The sequence below is a fragment of the Colius striatus genome, chromosome 1, assembly GCF_028858725.1.
Source record: "Colius striatus isolate bColStr4 chromosome 1, bColStr4.1.hap1, whole genome shotgun sequence".
In the NCBI taxonomy this organism is placed as follows: Eukaryota; Metazoa; Chordata; class Aves; order Coliiformes; family Coliidae; genus Colius; species Colius striatus.
In genome coordinates this window covers 132,901,283-132,908,326 of record NC_084759.1, presented here as the reverse complement: position 1 = coordinate 132,908,326, position 7,044 = coordinate 132,901,283, and the positions used below count along the sequence as shown (strand labels likewise).

Sequence of the window (7,044 nt, the reverse complement as noted above, 5' to 3'; positions counted from 1 at the left end):
ATTTCCCATACTGTGAAGTGCTTTGCATAATTCCAAGTATAGGTACTGTATTGTGCTAATCTGTGGTTTAATGTAATATGATATATACAGCTTTCCAAATTAGGACTGTATTTTTGTCTGAGACAAATTACAATAAAATTGAGGTATTTTAACACAGGGATGGAAAAGAAACAGAGTGTTAACAGAAGTTAATTGGATTTATTTAAAAAAAAATAAAATATTGTAATTAAAACCCCCTTAGTTTATCACATTCATAATTTTTCAGGGATATATGTTAATTTCCAGAGTTTATTGCGACAATCCACCTTGTTTGAAATAACATTTGCTGTTAGAGAGTGAGGCAAAAATCCATATTCTATTAGCTGGTAAGCCAGTTGTTGCTATCTTTTTGGCCAGTCACTCATTTTTTCTGTGCAGATTTCCTCTTTATTGTGGAAACAGTGATACTGCTGAGCTTTCTTGATATGTGGTTTATATGTATTTTGGGAAGAAAGGAGCTGAAGAGATGACAGCTGTACACAGTGTTACATGGACTAAACAGGAAGATGCCAGAAGCCGAGGGGAAGACTAAGCGATAGCTGTATGCACAAGTATCCTTTCAACTTACCAATGTAATGAGACGCTAGGAGTCAAGATGGCAGTTTCAGTTTTACCTTGAGGAGGAATGGGAACGGCACAATGACTGTGCAACTGTAAATATTCAATATCTGGTGTTTGCAACAAGTGGTTCTGAACATGTGTCGTTTCTCTTCCTCACTGCTGTGCAAGGCACTGCCTGCTGGTATCCATTATCCTGTCAATCCTTTCTGTTGAATGATACTCTCTCTATATATATATATATATATAAAAAATATATATATATATATAAAATACTATACAACTTGTATAATATTTTGTGAGTTTAAGGAGGAAGCTTGGTATGCTTGTGTGTGTATTTTCCCACCATCTAACTAACACAGAAACAACACAAATCTTACAGTTACTCTCCCCATCCATACTTAAAACAACATATGGGAGTGGTAGCACAAATGTGATGGGATGTAGGAGTGCTGGTCTGTACCCGAACTGAAATGTTAATCAGATGGCAAATACTGAAGCTCTATCAGTGAGAAAACTAGGCAGAAAGGGGCTGCAGTTTGACTTTGGTAAAGTTTTACGCAAGTTTTCCTCCATGTGAAATATTTCCACAGGAATGTAATGTTTATGAAAGATGCCGGATCAACTGTTCAGAGATTGAACTTGCCTACCCACAGGAAAGGTAAAAGGAATTAGATTTTACCTTTAGAACACAGTCTTCCTTAACCTGGAAATGCTTTTTCAAAGATTAGAAGAGGAGTTTGGTACCCATGGCTCAGTCCTTGGTACATCTTTAATGCAGCTGACAAGGAAGCCAGATAGATGCCTTTTTGTGATGTCTGCTTGAATTTCTGATAGTCTTTTTTCCTCAAATTATTAATAACTTCTTCAATGATTTGTTTCTCTAGGTTTTTCTATGCCAGCAGGAGGTCTTCCTGTCCCTTTTATGGGGACACTTGTCTCTTGATAATGGCCCCTTCACAATGAAGGGAAGAAAGGATGGACCAGCAGCAACGTGAAGTGGGGTGTTGTGTGGAGTTGGGGTTAACCGTCATAATGAACACTGTCCTACTAACATGGAGAATTGAATAAAAGAATTGAATTCTAATTGATGAGACTATGAGGTCCTTTTTGATATCTTCTGCACCACCTTGCCTTTCTTGAAGTGCTGATTAACTTCAGAAGTCTGCTGATCTTGCGGTTTTGATGCAGCTAAGCCAGAAACGTAAAACTTGTTGGGTATCTTTGTCATATTATTCTTTTTTTTTTTTTTTTTTTCCCCTTCAGTAATTTCATTCCTAAGAGTCCTAAAATGCTTTATAGTGACATAAGTAGTTGTCATGGTTTAACTGCAGCCACCAGCTAAGCACCACACTGCCATTTGCTCACTCCTCTCCCCTCACAGTGGGAAGGGGAGGAGAATCAGGAAAAAGTAAAATTTGTGGGTTTGAGATAGGAACAGTTTCATAACTAAAATAAAATATAATAATAGTAGTAACAACAATAATAAAAGGTGTAAGAATTGTAATGAAAAGGAGTGTAGCAAAAAGAAAAGAGGGAGATAAATACCAGGAAAAAAACCCCAACAAGTGATGCACAATGCAACTGCTCACCACCTGCAGACTGATGCCCGAGCTGCAACCCACCCCTCTCTGCCACTTCCCCCCAATTTCTATACTGGGCATGACATTCTATGGTATGGAAGAGCCCTTTGGCTAGCTGGGGTCAGCTGGCCTGGCCATGTTCCATCCCAGCTTCTTGTGCTCCCCCAGCCCACTCCCTGTCAGGGCAGGGTGAGAAGCAGAAATATCCTTGACACTGTGCAATCACTGCTTGGCAGTAACCAAAACATCCCTGTGTTATCAGTGATGTTCTCAGCACAAATCCAAACCACAACCCTGTACCAGCTACTAGGAAGAAAATAAACTAACGCAGTCATGAGTTCACCTGACCCAAGGAGAGTACAAATCTCTTGAGTTTTAAAAGGAAGCTTGTACTATACTGATGGCTTTGGTGAGTGCTAGGGAGAAACTGAACTGCAAGTGTTAACCTGTCAGAGAGTCTTTTAACTAAGAAATAACGTGCTATTAGATCTTGGCACATTGACTGGGATTGTCATAGACCTGATGAATTCTTACTATATATTGTGAAAAGAGTTAATCTAACCATAGGTTAAACAGACATATACTGATGCTGTTTCTGTAATGTGCCTGCTTGAAATCTGTATTATAAAAGGGGGAAGCAAGATAGTGAGTTGTTACATTATCAGTAAACACCTCTTATTTTTGACAAGGTAGAATATTTAGTTCCTGTGTAACCTTCTCCTTCTGTCCTTGAGATCTTGGAGAAATCTTACAAAGGGCTGTGATAATGCATTATAAAGCCTGACCAAATTAACTTCTGGAACACAGAACTGGTGAAACTGAAGTGTGAAATGGGGTCAAATGTGGAAGCTTTAGTTAATTGGTTATTGCTAGAGGGAGCGTAAAGAAAGAAAAGGATAGTATCCCCTTGTACTTTAGATCTTGGTCATGTTTCTGTTAGATTGCATCACACAAGGCTGAAAGCTAGCACAGTTTGGGTAGAATTAGTATAATACACTGTGTAGAAAGTGCCCTTAGATTAGAAGATGAATGAAGGAATTGTTTTCAAAATGCTCTTTAGTTTAGCAAGAGTGAGACAATTGTTTTATAAGCACTTCTGTGACTGTCATCTACATGATGACTGAACCACCAATGTATTGTAGCAATGAGAATGGCAAATGATTTAATGTTTAAATGTTTCTAGACAGGTATTCCTGTAATGGTGAAGGAGCAAGGTATTAAATGCTTTAATGCAGGGTCAAGCTGAGAGAACACCTCTAAAGCTGGAAACAATTCCATTGGCTCATATTTGGAATGGAATTCCTCACAGAGAAACAGTTCTAGGATAATAGGCTCTCCCTATTCTCTTCAATAGTATAACAAACACTACAGGAACTTGTTTTCTGAAACATGTCAAAGAATGAGGACTGACTGAATGGTGGTTTAGGTGTTTTCATTCTGGTTTCCGGGTGCTCCTTGTAGTTGCTTACATGTAGGTGGAAACTAGGAGTGTGACTGGTTCTCTTTTTGCAGCTATGTCTTTACTTCAATAGCTGAAGATTGTGGTTGGCTGGATAGTTGGTCTGCAAACGTGTGTCACATCACGTCTCTGGTATCACTCTGGTACCTCTGTAAGCAGAGGACCTTGGCTGCCTCTGCAGACTTGTCCCTTCCAACCCTATCATTCTATGATTCTATGATTTTCTCTCTCGTGATTCAGTACTTAGTATGCTGATGCATATGCTAATGCTTCCATAAGTGCTCTTCTGTCATGTTCCTTAATATTTATAATGCTACAAAAGTAGAACAGCTGAGAATCTTCTAAATGTCCTCTTAGTTTCATATATCCCATGTTGCTAAGCCAGTTCCAGGCCCTTATCTGTATTTCAGTTGTCTTTTAATTTCTTTGTGGATGTTCACCAGTGTTTTCCTGTTTTAGGGGGAGAAAGACAAGTTTTGTTGCTACACATTTTCTTTCGTTTTTTCACAGCCCAAAATCTGTTGCAAGTGAAATACAAATGAAAAATTAATGAAAATAGAGATGTCTAGTTTCAGTGTATCATAGAATCATAGAATGGTAGGGTTGGAAGGGACCTTTAGAGATCATCTAGTCCAACCCCCCTGCAGAAGCAGGGTCACCTAGATCAGGTTGCATAGGAACATGTCCAGGCAGGTCTTGAAGACCTCCAAGGAAGGAGACTCCACAACCCCTCTGGGCAGCCTGTTCCACTGGTTCCTCACCCTCACAACAAAATAGTTTTTTCTTATGTTTAAATGGAACTTCTTATGTTGCAGCTTCATCCCATTACCCCTTGTCCTGTTACTGTCTACTATAGAAAAAAGGAATGTCCCAAACTCCTGACACTCACCACTTAGATATTTGTAAATATTAATAACATCTCCTCTCATTGTCCTCTTCCCTATACTAAACAGCCCCAGTTCCTGCAGCCTTTCCTCATATGAAAGATGTTCCAATCTCCTGATCATCTTGGTGGCCATGCACTGGACTCTCTCCAGAAGTTTTCTGTCCCTCTTGAGCTGAGGAGCCCAGAACTGGACACAGGACTCCAGATGAGGTCTCACCAGGGCAGAGTAGAGAGGGAGAAGAACCTCCCTTGACCTGCTGGCCACACTCTTCTTGATGCATCCCAGGATGCCATTGGCCTTCTTGGCCACGAGGGCACATTGCTGGCTCATGTTTAGCTTATTATCAATCAGGACTTCCAAGTCTCTCTCTGCAGAGCTACTCTTCAGCAAGTCAACCCCTAGCCTGTACTGGTGCAGGGGGTTGTTCCTTCCCAGATGCAGGACTTGTTGAACCTCATGAGGTTCCTCTCTGCCAGTTGAGATCCTGCTGAATGGCAGCACAGCCTTCTGGGGAATCAGCCAGTCCTCCCAGTTTGGTGTCATCAGCGAGTACACTCTGTCCCCTCATCCAGGTCGTTGATGAAGATATTGAACAAGACTGGCCTCAGAACCGATCCCTCTGGAATTCCACTGGCCACAGGCCTCCAGCAAGTGACAGTTGGCAAATAGCAAGACTGAGAAGATCAATAGGTAGTTGCACTCACTGTCTTTGAGGAGAAGGATTGATCTTGCAATTCATTTCTTCATGTAGCTCCAATTCAAGAGCTGTGGTTAATAATATGATAGTGGCATGTGAAGTTTACCATCCTACGTCTTTCTTTTGTTCCATTGCATTTGTTCTTTGAATATGAATACTGGGTATCAATAATAGTAATTGAATATTAATAATATGGTATTTTGGTAGTATTATTGGTTTAGTACAGTGAAAACAGAGTTCTGTAGTGGTAATACTGACCTGTGTTGTGGTTGTTAGGAAAACCTGGTATAAACAATTACTTTTGCACTTCTCCATTTCCTCTCAGTTGGACTTGGGCTTTTGTGCTGGCTACAGAAATGGAGTACTTGCAAGGCTCTGCTTGGCTTAGTGCAATGAGATCTTGGGGTGGAGTATATTTGTACTGAGGCCAAACTGGGAGAGAAGCTGTAATTGTTGTTTAGTATGAGAGCTGGAAAACCTCTCTAAGTTGGCTGGCCTGCATTCCCAGTTGTGCATGATGTAAGCAGACAGCTGTCTTTTGACCACTGTATTTATTTTTCTGTGTCACTTTCCTTATTTTTTTGCCTTATCACCTTGTTTGCTTCTCCAACTCACTTTTACCCTATCTGAACAGCTTGATTTATCACTGTGCATTTACCCCTAGGTGGTCAGCAAAATCTAGGAATCAGCTTGGAACTAGGCATAAGATCATCTTTCCTGTGACACTCTTATCCCAAGCTGTCATCACTTCGGCGTTTCTCCAGACATATTACTTTGGAGGGCTTCTTCTGCTGAGTTGGAGCTGTTATTGAGAAGTGAGAGCACACGATGCAATGATGAAGTTGCTTCAAAAACCTCGAAGGTGGAATCCATGGGAGAGAGGCTGCCACTCTCTGCTTTTTTTCTCACTGCTCCCCTCCCCAAATTGGTGGGTGCACAGGCTAGTAAGCAAAGCACAAGCTAGTAAGCTAAGTACTACAGTGTTTATTGGCTTATGCACTTTATCTAGGACATTGGCATGCTTCAGTTGTTTGGACAAACAGCACTTCTCCCTGCCAGCTGGTGAGACCAGTAATTACTATATCAGTTCTGCTGTGCTCTGTGCTCTGTCTTTTTTTTTTTGCAAATGCCTGGTACTAGGATTCAGGCAAGTTCTTTGATTTCCTGAGTGCCCTAATCTACTGTGGATCTGCTATCCCAGTATATGGAAGGGAGATGAGTAAGTAATGTGGGGCTCCAAAATCATGTGAAAGACACTAGGAAGAGTTCCTGTCAGAGACCGTTACAACTGCTCTGTGTTTTTCTTAAGCTTTTTCATTAAAAAAACTCAAAAAGCCTAGTGCTTCTAAAGATTTCTAATGAAGGGAAAAATCCCCTTTGAAGTTTTGCCAGTCTTTTAATTCCCAGAGAGAGCATACAGCTGCTGTCAGAGCTTCCTGTAGTATTGCCTGCTGCTTCTTCCCTATAGCCCTTTAGATCCAGGACAAAGAGATACAGAAGAATATAGTGATGAGCTACCGACAGTAAAGAATGGGGTGTTGCTTTCTAGCATTCCTGATATCCATCTGTGTTCAGCTGCTTGGCGGTGACAGTGCTTGTCTCTGTAAAAATGTGCAGCTGAGACAAGAGGAGGCAGGGAAGAAAGGGGGCAGAATCCCTTCCAGCTGTGATAGGTCACTAATGGACCAGAGGTCACAACTGTGGTTGAGGATGGGCTTTTGGAGAAATAAAGGAGCAACCTCCACAGTTTTCTAGTCCCTTCATTCCAACGAGTGCTGTGTTACAGGAGAGAATATCTCCTTGGTCTTCCTCTTAACATCG

At 41.0% G+C, this 7,044-nt stretch overlaps 1 long non-coding RNA gene across 1 annotated transcript; it reads left to right on the top strand.

Annotated features, from left to right (window-relative positions):
• Positions 1–889: 889 nt before the first annotated feature.
• Positions 890–1,684, top strand: LOC133624696 (uncharacterized). The gene is made up of 2 exons (XR_009818058.1): positions 890–1,258; positions 1,485–1,684. It is a non-coding gene; the product is annotated as an uncharacterized LOC133624696 (long non-coding RNA).
• Positions 1,685–7,044: the final 5,360 nt, after the last annotated feature.